General features: G+C 38.0%; 1 long non-coding RNA gene across 1 annotated transcript in view; it reads left to right on the top strand.

Annotated features, from left to right (window-relative positions):
- LOC137856643 (uncharacterized) overlaps positions 1–664 on the top strand; it is a 43041-nt gene extending 42377 nt beyond the window's left edge. Inside the window, exon 5 of the long non-coding RNA XR_011096691.1 lies at positions 199–664. This is a non-coding gene — a long non-coding RNA (uncharacterized lncRNA). The remainder of the gene's footprint in view (positions 1–198) is intronic.
- The last annotated feature ends 13909 nt before the right edge of the window (positions 665–14573 follow it).

The raw sequence follows: 14573 nt of genomic DNA on the forward strand, positions 1-14573 counted from the left end.
CTGGGCACACTGAGGAGGCCCAGCCTGTTTTGAAAGATGCTAAACATCTGTACATGTGGCAACTTAATTTTAGGTTCTTGCTCCCCAAGTTGGAGTCTGGAATCCTGACAGGATGTGGGGGCACCACTGAGAATTTAGATCACAGAATTTTCTTGCAGGGGGTCATATTAACAAATGTGATGTTTTTGCTCCCTTTAGTCACATCATGTTGGGTGAAAAGGAGCCAATTTATGTCAGGGTGTAAAACAGAATACACCTCTTTGGCGTTGGACTTGATGATCGTCGTGGGTTCCTTCCAACTTGGCTTATTCTATGACTCTTTGATCCCAGAATTGTGTTCTTCTAAACATCATAGTCTTCACCAAATGCTTCAATGAAATAGTTGGAAAATGTTTGTAATATTGGCAGATATTGTTTCCTTTACTTCAGTTTTGAAACAACTTAGCCACTTTCAGTACAACCTTGTAAGAATTACAAAGAAACAAAATAAAAACACACATACTGAGTCTAAAGCAAAGGGCAAGTTTCAACCCAAACAATTAGTTTAACAATGTACTAAACATATATAAACTGACGCTTTCAATGGAAAATGTTAGGCAATCTAAGTTTAGACATTACTTCTTGGTATGCCTATAGTATAGCACCTCTATGCAAAAAAATAAAAGTAAAAATAAAATGCTACAGTTACTGGATTACTTATTTGACACTTTCATACACAAACTCTTTCAGACTCCTCACACAGCTAATGTAGAAATAAGATTCAGTCTGAGATTTGTTCTAATCTGATGAATACATGTAAATAAAATAATCAGACACTGGCAAGTACAGGTCACTTAGGTATTTCACTTTTGAAGTACTGTGAAAAAATATCTTGAAAACTAAAGATCTTTAGTTCAGCTTTACTGAAACAATTCAGTGTTTTCTGGTGCTATTCTCATTCACATTGTACTCTTGTCTCTCTTTTCTTGTATTTTTTTTCCTACAGTTTCAATGCTTGGTTTCAACCTACAATTCTTTAAAAAAAAAAAAAAAAAGAAGAAAGAAAGAAAGAAAGAAAGAAAGAAAGAAAGAAACTTAAAAAAAAAAAAAAAGTGAGCTACTGTCCTGTGATTTGAAAATAAATGGGTACCAAACATAATGACTGTTTTATGTTTCCTGTACTAAAAACTAGGGAGACAGTTTCAACTATTTAATTATCATGTTAAAAAGAAACCTAATAAATAAATAAATAAGAAAACTTTCTACCTTGTATCTAAAAGTCCTTAGGTTTCTGAATCATCTTAATTTTTCTTCATGGAAGATTTGTGGTCATGGTTTGAGTGTGGCGTGTTTATACATCAGCTGAGATCACAGGCCAAAATCTTTCCTTATTTTCAGCTGAAGTCAACAGGATTACACCAACATAAAACAAACTAGTACTTACTCACTTGTCCCTATTCTTTATCAGCCTGTTACAACAGCAATAATTCTTTTGATGACTTCTGCATGTCTTGTCTGTTGTAGCATGTAATCTTGCTTGTTATCTTTCTCAGCATGTCTTGCAGATTATTGCAAATGCAGAGCAAAAAGTTAAATAGGAAATGCTGTATAAATATTCACCATCAGCCAAGGGTGCTTGCATTTAACAGACAGTGTTTCTCTCTTGCTGTGCTAGAACAGTTTTTGCCAGTCTTGAAAAATTTTTTTGAGGAACTTTGCATTTTTAAGAGAAACGTAGCAAGACCCAGAATACAATCAACTATAAACGTCATCAATACCTTTTAAAAAATACAGTGTGATCCTCACCAGGTCATTTGTTTTATTACTAATCCAAGGACAATCAAGCTGGGTTTTTTAAAATCTCTTTTCTCTATGTAGACTGTAAATCTCATTCATGTAACACCAGCAGTGTTGCTGCCAACATCTTCTCTGAATGCTGGCAGAATATAAGATAGAAGACTTCCAGGGCTGACAGTTTTCCTGAGATGATCAAAGCAGTGCAAAATTTGCTGTTTTCACTGCAGTATCTGCAGCTGGGCCATAAGTTTCCAAAACAAGTCAAGGTGGCTGAAAGGAATGAAGAGCGTCTATTCAAAGATAAGCTAGAAGATACTCCTTTGCTAGGGAAGGCAGTAACTGAGCCCGAGTGAGGTGAAATATCAAGATACTTCCAAAATAATCAAAAACAGTCTCTCAACTAGCCTGAGGCAGGTGTGGTTTTTTCACTTGTCAGAGCTCTGGCTGATCTTCCTGAAATCTGAGATTTCTTTCTTCAGGACTCTTCTGTACTTTGTGCCTTCCAGTCAAGTGTATTATTTTTTTTTTTCATCCTTCTCAGGTCAAATAAATTTATTCAAACTTTCTTTGGATATCTGCAGTGTATCTCTACAATTCATCCTCCTAATTTATCCACATAAGAATGGTAGAGTGTACATAAAAAATATGTAAGTACATGCATATATATGCATGTATATACAGAAAGAATGCACAAATACAAAAACAAAGTACACACACACACATATATCTAAAGGAAGAGAGCAGATCAGGCAAACACTTATACAGATAATGAGATCTGGGCCTTTAAAGAAGTATAAATGTAGAATGGTGCCCTGAATTTATAATTAAATTGATGTAATGGAATAATCCTAATGTTTCTATTAGGACATTTTTTTCCTGGGTAAAGAATGAAAGCAGTATATCATACATGCTGAATGTCATGACATCAGATTACTTTTGGAGTGAGTCAATTTTTTGTTACTTCTCTCCCCCATTCCCATTCCTTCTCCCCCCCTTTCTCCATTCAACTGTATCAGCTGAAATGTTCGAAGATGTATCAACTTCAAGGTTTATCAACTTCAATTAAATTATTTCTACTGAAACATAGTAAGGTTGGCAAAACCCAGAATGTTGTCAATACATCTCAGTATGAAAAGTTACTCAGCTACATTTTGCTCTCAGAGATGGTCTGACATCTCTAATTACTGTTAATTTTTTGCTTTCCTCTCTTTAGTGGAAACCCATACTGTGTCAGAAAGTATAATTCTAATACCCATTACTTGAATTTAACTTCTATGATATGTCATCAAACATGAAGAAATCTCTTTGCAGGAAAGGCTCAAACCAATCTTTGCTAAGCAAGTCTCCCATGATTGAGTTATTTTTCCTTCCTATATTTTTGTATGTAGTTACACATATGTTATATATGTATGTATTGTCTTGTTTTACATGAGGTTAATCAGAAATTCAGAGAGAGGAGAAAAAAAAAAAAAAGTAGTCTTCTGGTCCTCTTAACAAATATTAAGTCTTTCAAAGCCTCTCAGTATCTCTGTTTGTGTCTCTGTTTGTGATTATATAAAAAAAGCTTTTTTTTTTTTTTTCTTCCTTCAAATGAGCTGGGAATCTTCCTTAGCTTCACTGACATACTGTATGAATCAACAGGACTATTTTTACTCTAATAGTAGTTCTTTTCTAAAAGTTGAACTGGATAAACTGAAAACAGCTAAATGTTGCCCAACAACTTAAGAATGGAACTGAATGTTGTTATAACAGGATACATTTTGTTTTAAAGGCTTGAAACCACATAGCCTAAATACACACAAAATGAAGTCTGAAATACTGGAAAAGATCACAACAAAGAAAATCAAAAGTTAGTCCTGAAAATCTTTTATTGCAGATGAATTTGATGCTGTAGGGCCATATATCCAGAGTCCCACCTCATGTTTCCTCTCCGTTTAACTCTTTGCAACCCTTTAACCCTTTCTATCAGCACAGCAAGAGACAATTTATGTGAGTCAAAACACAATGATTAAGGAAACAGCATGACATACAGTGTAAGTTCACAGGGCCAAACAGACTTGTTCTTAGTATCTCTTACAGTACTTCCTAGGTACTCAAGATGTTCATTAGTGAGGAGAAAAGGATTTATTTTTTTTCCAGACACTTTTCAGTACTTTTAGATTGTTTTCTGTTATTAAACACAGTTGTTTCTGTTATTAAACACAGTTGGGTGCTCAGTGTATTTCAGTGACTAGGGTATACATTCATTCTTTTTCCTTTTTTCTGCAAGTTTATGAGAAACACTGTGTATTTATGAGAAACGGTCTAATTGAAGGCAAGTCTTCAAGTCATCCACAATACAGGGAAAAATCTGCATGATTTCCTCTCGCTTTTGAAAACTTAATTATTGTGTTCAAAGAGTTCCTTGTTAAAAGTCTAGAGAATACAGAATCAAAACTTATTTTGGAGAAAAAAAAAAAAAAAGTGAAAACTATTGTAAAACATAATTTACCTGTTATCTTTCTTACCAACTCTGCCATTTATGAAGATAAACCAGAATGATCATTAGACTGTACAGCTTCCATGCTATTAAGAGGAATGAATACATGATGCTTTGCACCAAGAGGTACTGGTTCATTATGATCCCAATGAGAAAGGCACTCTGTCTTTTTTTAGACAGGAAATAGCTTAAAATGGCATTTACTGCACGATAAGGAAATGGTAGTATAGATAACCTCATATCCTTTCATATGCTGGAAACTCTGCATTGTGCAGTGCCTCTAATCAGGGCACAGCATGCTATGCAGTGCCCATCCCAGGTATGGTTGCCCCATTTTGGCCATTAGAGCTACTTTTAAAAAGAATACAATCTTTCATCAATTTTACTGTCAAATGAAGACATCTGCACAGGAACCTTTGCTGTACTGTTATATAAAGGCAAAACCACACTGGTAGTATAATCACCAAGACAAGTGGGAGTTGCCTGTTGGTTCCAGCTGGATTAACTGGCCAAGTTCATCCTGTGGCCAAAGGACACATGCATCAAAGCATAGGCCTGAAAGCCACACTATGCATGGACAGGGTGCCTGCGCTCAGGCTAACAGTGATATGGACCATCAGCTCCTCTGTGTATGGTAGTCTTCAGGTCAAGATCGCTACCTATGACTATAAATACACACTTACATATGCTGCATGAAAACATTTGCTAGACTATACAAAAGAAAATGTTGAAAAACTTTGATACAATACTAAAACCTCATTATATGAGGTTTAATGATTTTTTTTTCAGTTACTCACAGGGCAAGTTCTGATGAAACATCAGGGTAAGAATAATATTTCATGGCTGTTGGAAGAGGTTCTGCTATCAGACTTCATTCTATATCATGTATTTTCTTTCTTGCATGTGCACATTTCATTAGTTACCATTCCTAGATGAGCTGGTTCAGCTCCACTTACCAGACAGAAACTTTTGAAATCATAAATGTTTTCATTTTTTCTCTTCCTCTTTATTTTTACTTTTTCAATTTTTCAGGATTAGTTCTTTACCAAAACAATTAAAATGTTTTGAATTACATGGAACTGACTTGGAGAAAGCCCATATTAACAAAAGAAGTGGTGTAAAGGATCTAGGAGAGCAGAATTATTATTATTATTTTTTTTTGGTGGTAATAGCAATCTAATAAACCATGTCACCTCACCTTACCTGACTGCCTTGTAAGCAATCCTTTTGCTCCACTCCCCAAACACATTACAGATGTGAGAACTAGAGATGATTAGAAATAGGTATTATTTCAATGTTGCAGGTTACAAAGTTGCAGGTTACTTAAAATGTGTTATGTTAATATGCCTGTTGCAGTTTTTTTAGTAATTACGTACACACATCTTCCATTAAAACTGTAATAACAGTAAAGTAATGTTGTCACTACAACTGCCTAGTGAGACTTTTCTTCAGATTTCAAACAAGTTACTAGTAGGATTTTTAAAAATACCTGAACATGCTAATGACCTGTTGCTCACAATATGACAAAACTTCATCAATGTGTTTGTTTAAAAAAAAAAAAAAAAAAAAAAAAAAAACCAACAAAACACAACAACAACAGTATTAAATGTGAACCTCAATTTTATATAAGAAAAGTACCCTTATAACAAATATCTATGACCCACTTGTTTTTTCTTTGCTTTCATAATACTCAGACTTTCAATTTCCTTAGCAGTTCCCAGGCTCATTTCATCTAAACAAAATGAAGCACTTAAGAAACTTCTTTTTGTATACAATTAGGGATCCAAGTACTTTCATGTTGATTTCAGGAGTTTGTTTTACTTGCCTGCTCTATAGTAGTTGCATGCATTTGTCATCCTCATTATCAGGTCTTGTTCCCCAGGTTAGTAATTAAAGGTTAGTGAAAATGTTGCTCACTTTGTCTATTACCATAATTTTTCAGAGCTGCACAAAGCAGTTCTTAATAAAACAATATAGTGACTCATCACCTTTAACATTTGTGGTAGAACCAAGAAAAGAAAAAAGAAAAAAAAAAAGCTTTAACTCAGAGCCTTGATTTATAAATACCCCTGGGAGCAAAGTTAACTGTGAAGCTGGTGCATGTGTTATTAATTCAGGGGTTAGGGAATATGCCGGTGATGACAGGTGTGCTTTGAGTGACACAAAGTACAACAGAAGGCAACTACATGTGACAGCACCACTTATTCTTTTAATTTTGTAATCTAACTATCCATCTCATGTCATCCTACTCCCACACCTGTGTCAAGACTCACAGTGTTGGCTCCGTCTCTGGTCCCCAGCAGCTGAGAGACATCACATATTTATACCTCTATCTCACTTGGTGATCTGACACACCAGGCATTGCTAACACATAAATGTTTTGTTATTATGACCAGCTGTGCCTAACAAATAGGATCATGGAGTTGGGATGAAACTGTAGTACGGTACTCCTACCAACATATATTTCCCTTTATGGAGGACCTACACTCAAAGAGGTGCTTAGCAGGTGGTACACAGCTGCAGTCCAATGTCGTAACATCTTCCCCATCACATTATGCCAGGTGTCAGATGTAGCACTCTCACCATTTGAAAAGTGACAATGGGTCTTGCCTATTTCCTCAGTTACACCCCCCTCCCTCTCTCTATTGCACTCTCTGGCTCTCCATTACATCACCTTTGAAACCTAACATGAGACCAACAAAAGAGGTGGGGATGGCACTTCAGCCATGTAAGACTATTCTAATGCAGTTGTTTATCAAAGTTACTAACATTCATGCTAACTAATACTTCAGTGTTAGTGTTACTGCACTGAATCAGCAAGAAAAGGCTTGCAGAGAAGAACAGTATCTTTTGTTAGGAAAATGGGAGCAGTTGAAAAATGACACAAACCTTTAGGACACACAAACCAATCTTCAACTTTATACATCAAGATATGGCAACAAACAAGCCATGATTTTTACCACAAATTATATCCTTGATAATACTCCATGATCTACTTAAAGCGTGCAATGTCTCCTGTTGTATTGTTTATCTTTTCCAGGGAATATTTCTTTGGGGGATTATTAACGGGGTGTTAAATGCTTTCTTCTAGGACTTACACCACATTTCATCACTCAGAGTACACTATGGTCAAGTTGCAAACAATGAAAGAGAGAGAATACTCTGTTACATCACATGACTAACAGTAAAAGTACAAGGCAGATGTGCACAGGTTTTGAGGAAATTTTTTTATTAGTTGGTTATATTGAAATATGGTGAGTATTCCTTTCTGAATGATTTCTGTGTATTGATAAATAAAAGCCAGGTTGGGATAAATACATACCTAAAGGCCTGCTAGTCCTTTATTTCTGATCTGTGCAACTCTGTGAATGATCTGATGGGAGGTGCCTCTATAAACTGTTATTATTTGAATAATAAAGTGATCCTGCTTCTATGCTATAACTGCTTCTAGAAATCTCTCTATGAGATCTCCACAATAAAAATGTAGTTAAATTGGACATATCTGTTACGAGCACCTGTCTGCCATTTACCCGATCATTAAGAATTTCTCACAGATTATCATAAAGAGTATATAACAAAGGCTTAGATTAAAATTTGAAAGCCTTTTCCCAATTCATTAAATTAGTATTTACTACAGTCCTTCTGATAGTTAGCATTTTACACTTATATATATATATATATAAAAATAGAAATTTAGATGTTGAAGGAACCCCCAAGATTTCTCAAGTTCCTCTCCTCCTTGAACAAGGATGTTCACTGCCTATGACAGATATCTGACTAAACTGCTTTTAAAAGTCTCCCAGGATGGGAAATTTACAATGCTTTCAAGGAAAATAATAGTGTTTAATCATAAAATACCATGGATTGGAAAGACCCTTAAAGATCATCTAACTCCAACCCACGTGCCATAGACAGGGATGCCACACACTAGATCAGATTGGCAAAGGCCCCATCCAGCTTGGCCTTGAAAAACCTCCAGGGATGGGGCATCCACAGCTTCTCTGGGCAACCTGTTCCAGTGTCTCACTGCCCTTACAGTGAAGAATTTCCTCCTAATGTCTAGTGTAAATCTATCCTCTTTTAGTTAAGACCCCCTTGTCCTGTCATTATCTACCTGAGTAAAGAGTCCTTCTCCGTCCTTTTTATAAGACACTTTGATGTACTGAAAGGCTGCAATGAGGTCTCCCCAGAGCCTTCTCTTCTCCAGTCTGAACATCCCCAGCTCTCTCTTCATGGGAGAGGTTCTCCAGCCCCGGTTGTCTTTGTAGCCATCTTCTGGACTCACTCAAACAAGTCCACATCCTTCTTGTGCCGTGGACGCCAAAGCTGAACAAAGTACTCCAGGTCAGGCCTCATAAGGGCAGAGCAGAAGGGTACAATCAACTCCTTTGACCTGATGGCCACTCCTCTTTAGATGCTGCCCACGATTGAGATGGCCTTCTGGGATGCAAGCAGAAACTGCATGCTCATGCTGAGTCTTCTGTCTACCAGAACCCCCAAGTCTCTCCACAGGGCTGCTCCTAATGAGTTCACAGGATCACAGAATTGCAGAATCGCAGAATCACAGAACTGTAGGGGTTGGAAGGGACCTTGAAAGATCATTGGGTCCAACCTCCCTGCCAAAGCAGGTTCCTTAAAGCAGGCTGCCCAGGTAGGCGTCCAGACAGGCCTTGAATATCTCCAGAGAAGGAGACTCCTCAACCTCCCTGGGCAGCCTGTTCCAGTGCTCGGTCACCCTCACCGTGAAGAAGTTCTTTTGCATGTTGGTGTGGAACTTCCTGTGCTCTGTTTTGTGGCCATTGCCCCTTGTCCTATCCTCCCAAACCACTGAAAAGAGGTTGGCCAAATCCCTCTGTCTCCCACACCTCAGGTATTTATACACATTGATGAGATCCCCTTTCAGTTTTCTCTTCTCCAGGCTGAACAGACCCAAGTCTCTCAGCCTTTCCTCATAGGAAAGATGCTCCAGGCCCTGTATCATCTTCGTGGCCCTCTGCTGGACTCTTTCCAGGAGATCCCTGTCTTTTTTTGTACTGGGGAGCCCAGAACTGGACACAGTACTCCAGGTGAGGCCTGACCAGGGCAGAGTAGAAGGGGAGGACCACCTCCCTTAACCTACTGGCCAAGCTCATTTTAATGCATGCCAGGATCCCATTAGCCCTCTTGGCCACCAGGGCACACTGCTGGCTCATGGTCAACCTGTCGTCCACCAGAACCCCCAGGTCCTTCTCCTCAGAGCTCGTCTCCAGCAGGTCATCTCCCATCCTGTACTGATACATGTGGTTGTTCCTTCCCAGGTGCAGGACTCTACACTTGCTCTTATTAAACCTCATTTGCTTTCTTCGTACCCATCCACACCTAGCCTGTCCAGGTCTTGCTGAATGGCAGCACAGCCTTCTGGCGTGTCAGCCACTCCTCCCAACTTTGTGTCATCGGCGTACTTGCTGAGGGCAGACACTATTCCCTCATCAAGGTCATCAATGAAGATGTTGAACAAGACAGGACCCAGCCCCAACCCCTGGGGAACACCACTAGTCACAGGTCTCCAGCCAGACTCTGTGCCGCTGATCACCACGCTCTGAGCTTGGCCAGTCAGACAGTTCTCAACCCACCTTGCTGTCCACTCCTCTATCCCACACTTTCTCAGCTTTGCTATCAGGATGTCATGGGAGACAGTATCAAAAGCCTTGCTAGAGTCAAGGTAGATGACATCCACCGCTCTCCCCTCACCTACCCAGCTGGTGATGCCACCATAGAAGGCAATGAGGTTGGTCGAGAATGACTTTACCTTGGTGAATCCATGCTGACTACTCCTCATAACCTTCTTCTCTTCCAGTTGCTTGGAGATGGCATCCAGAACAAGCTGTTCCAACACCTTTCCAGGAACAGAGGTGAGACTGACTGGCCTGTAGTTTCCTGGATCCTCCTTCTTGCCCTTCTTGAAGACCAGAGTGACATTGGCTATCCTTCAATCTTCATCAACAGGCTCCCCTTGACTGGGTGGCCTATAAGAGACCATAACTACAAGATGTCTGGTCCTTAATTTTTACCCACAGTCTCTCAACCCAGTCTTGACTCTTTCTTAGGGGGAACTTTTCACAGTCTATCAGTTTCTTAACATAGAAGACAACACCCCCCCCCCCTTTCCTTCCCTGCCTGTCTCTCCTGTAAAGCTTGTAGCCCTCTATTCCAATGTTCCAGCTGTGTGATTCATCCCACCTTGTTTCCGTGACAGCAATTAGATCATAGTATTCTAATTGCATTGTGGCTTCCAACTCCTCCTGCTTCTTTCCTATGCTGTGTCCATTGGTGTAGAGGCACTTCAGCTGGGCTATAGGCCATAACACCTTTATAGAGGAGTCCTTTCTGATTTCTATGGGATGATTCACACGTGTTTCCCTGCTCTTTTTTAAAGTATTGGCATTCAGGAGTTCTTTTGAGTCACTTACAGGTACATCCCTTTCCCCCACTGAATCTAATTTAAAGCCCAGTTAATGAATCCAGCCAGCTTGCTTGCTGGCTGCCCAAAACACTCTTGCTCCACTTGGTCAGGTGTACCCCATCCTGTGTCAGCATGCCTGGTCTCTTAAAAGCACTCCCAAGATCATAAAACATGAAACATTAATCATGGCGCCAGCTACACAGCCAATCATTCAACTGACCTGTGTGCTGCCTCCTCTTTGTGTCCCAGTCTCCAATGGGGAGGACTGAGGAGAATACTACTCATGCTTCTGATCCCTTCAGCATATTTCCAATGGATGTTGTGGTTTTACCGTGCTCAGCAGCTAAACACCACAACCGCTTTCTCACTCCCCCTCCCTAGAGAAGGAGAGGAAGAAGTAAAGAACAACTCACAGGTTGAGATAAGGATAATTTAATTAAAGGAAAAAAATACTAAGGAAAAATTATTATTAGCTAAACAATTTAACTAAAGGGAAAAAAAAGAAAAAAGGAAAGGGGAAAAGGGAAAAGGGAGGGGGAAAGGGAAAAAAAAATAAAAAGAAAGCTATGTGGAAGTGCAGAAGAAAGAAATTACTCTCTACTTCCCACATATGAGTGATGTTTGACCACGTCCCTGAAGGAGGGCCTCAACGCTTGTAGTCGGTGTTTGGGAGGAAGACCAACGTTTTCACAAGAGCCCACCCCTCCCCTCTTCTTCCTGTTTCCACCTTTTATTGCTGAGTGTGACATCATATGGTATGGAATATCCCTTTGGTTGGTTTAGGTCAGCTGCCCTGGTGATGTTTCTTTTCTCACTTTTTAGCCCACCCCATAGGAGGGTTAGAGAGAGGCCTGATGCTGTGCCACTGCTGCTCAGCAGCAGACACAACACTGGTGTGATACCAGTGCTGTTCCAGCTACAAGTGCAGGGCACAGCACTGTATGGACTGCTGCAGGGAAAGTTAACATCACAGCCAGACCCAGTACAGATGTAAAGTCCATTCTGATGTTTCTGAGTCTCCTTGTCACAGCCTCAGTCCTCCCCGTAGGGGACAGAAAAAAGCAGGAGCAGGTGACAGTCGTCTGGCTTGACTAAGCTTGGTCAGTAGCCTGTTTGCGAGGTCACAAATACAGTCCCAATGTAGGCAGCAAACATCCATATATCCGTGCCTTTTTTTTTTTTTTTTTTTTTTTTGGAACTGGTTCTTAAACAAGTAGCTTGCTAGTCTACCTTTTTGCAGTTGCCCTTTCCTGGGTCTTGACCATTACCATTGTTACTGTTGACATCTTTTAACTGTCATTACAGTTACAAAGTTTTCTTACTATCTAGTCTACAACTTGCTTGCAGTAAGTTAACTCAATTATTCCCCATACTAACCCCAGGGAACCTGAAAAAGAACTGTTTACTGTCTCTTTATAATGACTTCCCACACATTTGATTAACTATGCTTAATACTTTTTTTTTTTTTTCTTTTTCCTGAAGCTAAACAAATTTGTCCTATTTCAATTTATCCTTTTAGGTTATCTTTCCTAAAACACTTTCTTGGGTTTCTTTCAATTACTTTACATTTGGGCCTGTCTGGGACAAGAATAATTATCTCCATTATCTCTGTTGAGTTGCTTTACAAAACCTTCCTTTCAAAGTGATGTTTTCTTTGAAATAACATTGTACAAACTTGTGCCACTCCTACTCCTTCCTCACAAATTGTTTGCTGTTTGTGTATTTAATTTCTTCCTTCTGAATAAAATTTTTGCATTTGTATTCACTGAATTAATTTTTTTGATCTCCAGTCATTTCACTAAGATAATTTTGAATTGTAATTCTGTCCCCTGTGCTTTAATCTCTTTCAGTTTTATATTATCCACCTATTTTCAGAGTGCCTTCTCCATGCCTGATAGTCATTAATGAAAATGTGGAATGGTACTGATCTCAAAAAGAAACATGAGCTGGATGTAGTTGACATGTTTAACCGATAACCAGTAATCATGACCTCTCTTTAAATCCTTTGAAAACATCTGTTCTCACATTTTGTAATAGATCAATGACACTTCTTTAGTTTGGACAGAAGAATGTCCGGACTGTATGACCATGTAAGAAAATTTTGCTTAAGATATATCATACCAATTTCTTCCTGTACTCTAAGATAATTACTTTTTTTGAGGAGGTAATTAGTTTGCTTTTATATGATTTGTTGTGGAAACTTACAGAACAGCTGCTTCCTATCACTGATTTACTCTACAGATGCTCTTTGACTGATTGTTTAGTAATGTATTAAACAAAATACTTCTCCTGATACCAAAGTTCAACTGTTTTGCGTTTTCTTAACTACAGTGTTGGTATTTATTTTTTTTCAGTTCTCTTGTACCTCAGTTGGGCTTCATGAGCTTTTGAAGATAATCACTAAAACATGTAAGTGAAGTGGCTAGCATTTTAGACATTTTATCAGATCTTGATTACATGAACACCCTGTTTATTTCCCTGTTTTTTGTTTTTTGTTTTTTTTTTTTTTCCTTTCTGACCTATGTGCCTATATTCCTACTTTAATTTTTATTAGTCCTAAGTCATGTTAGGGACATGGTCATTTTCAATCTCTTTTTGTGATAGCCAAGCAAAAAACATATATATAAACTCATTTCATTTGTAATCTACACAGCTCTAATGAAACATCTGAAACATCCTGTTAGTCTGCTTCTCCAAAAGATATCAAACAAATCTTTTTTTTCCATTTTCAAAACAAAAAGAAAAGAATGGCAACTTTTTCTTTCTGTGAAAGCTATGCAGTAACTCCTTTGATTAATCAAGTAAAAATTGTGAAACCTTCTCAAACCAAGAGCAATCACTCCATTTCCCATGACCTCTGGAAACTGGAAAGGGAACAAGCTTCTAGATAAGGAGAGGAAGAAGTAAAGAACAACTCACAGGTTGAGATAAGGATAATTTAATTAAAGGAAAAAAAATATTAAGGAAAAAATATTAACTAAACAATTTAACTAAAGGGAAAAAAAAAAAAAAAAAAAAGGAAAAGAAAAGGAATGACAGCATATGGAATGACATTCCAGAGTATGGAATGACATCCAGACTCAGTCTTAAGATTACTAAACCTGGACTGACTTGGTCTCCTCCCGAACTTTATTTCTACAAAAGGATTTCAAGGTGGTTATTATGGACAAATTGTATCTCAGCAGAGAAAGACAGGACATACAGCCAAACACTGACGGAATGTGAAATATGTTCATCTGATATTCGTTAAGCCATAGTTGTTATTTCTTTTGGAAGATAATTGTATTTTATAGGCCTATCACTGGTAATATGCTTTCATAAAGGAGGTAAAGATAAACATAATGGAAACTGTAACACTTTAAAAAATGTGAAGTGCAATTCTGATGGAATTTTGAAGCTATTAAGTCTTGACTTGAATTAAGAAGTCTTAAACCAAATCTTCAATTTCTTAAGCCTCAAAAACTTCCACTAGCAGCAGGCAAATTCTGGACTGATGAATACCACATTATCAAATACTTCATTTGACCCCAACAGATAAAACATTTGATTTCAGATTCTTTTTTTTTTTTTTTTTTTTTCCCCCCTGCATAATGGCCGTATCTAGAAGTCATTCAGTATCTAAGAATATTTCTAAATGTGTGTGTTTACTGAAGACTAGACAGATGAATAAAAGTGCTTGACTTCTATTTCAATGTAAAAATGAGAACTTCACACCTTTTTAAAATATGTGTTATTATTAAAAAATATATTACCATTTTACAAGAACTGCAATAAGATAAAATTTTAAAATTAAGTAAAGGAACTAAAGACATACCTAATCTGTGGTGTGTTTAAGGAAATTGTTTAGATTAGAAAAGATCACATGAACAATCTTGA

The sequence above is a fragment of the Anas acuta genome, chromosome 1 (assembly GCF_963932015.1).
Source record: "Anas acuta chromosome 1, bAnaAcu1.1, whole genome shotgun sequence".
NCBI classification, from domain to species: Eukaryota; Metazoa; Chordata; class Aves; order Anseriformes; family Anatidae; genus Anas; species Anas acuta.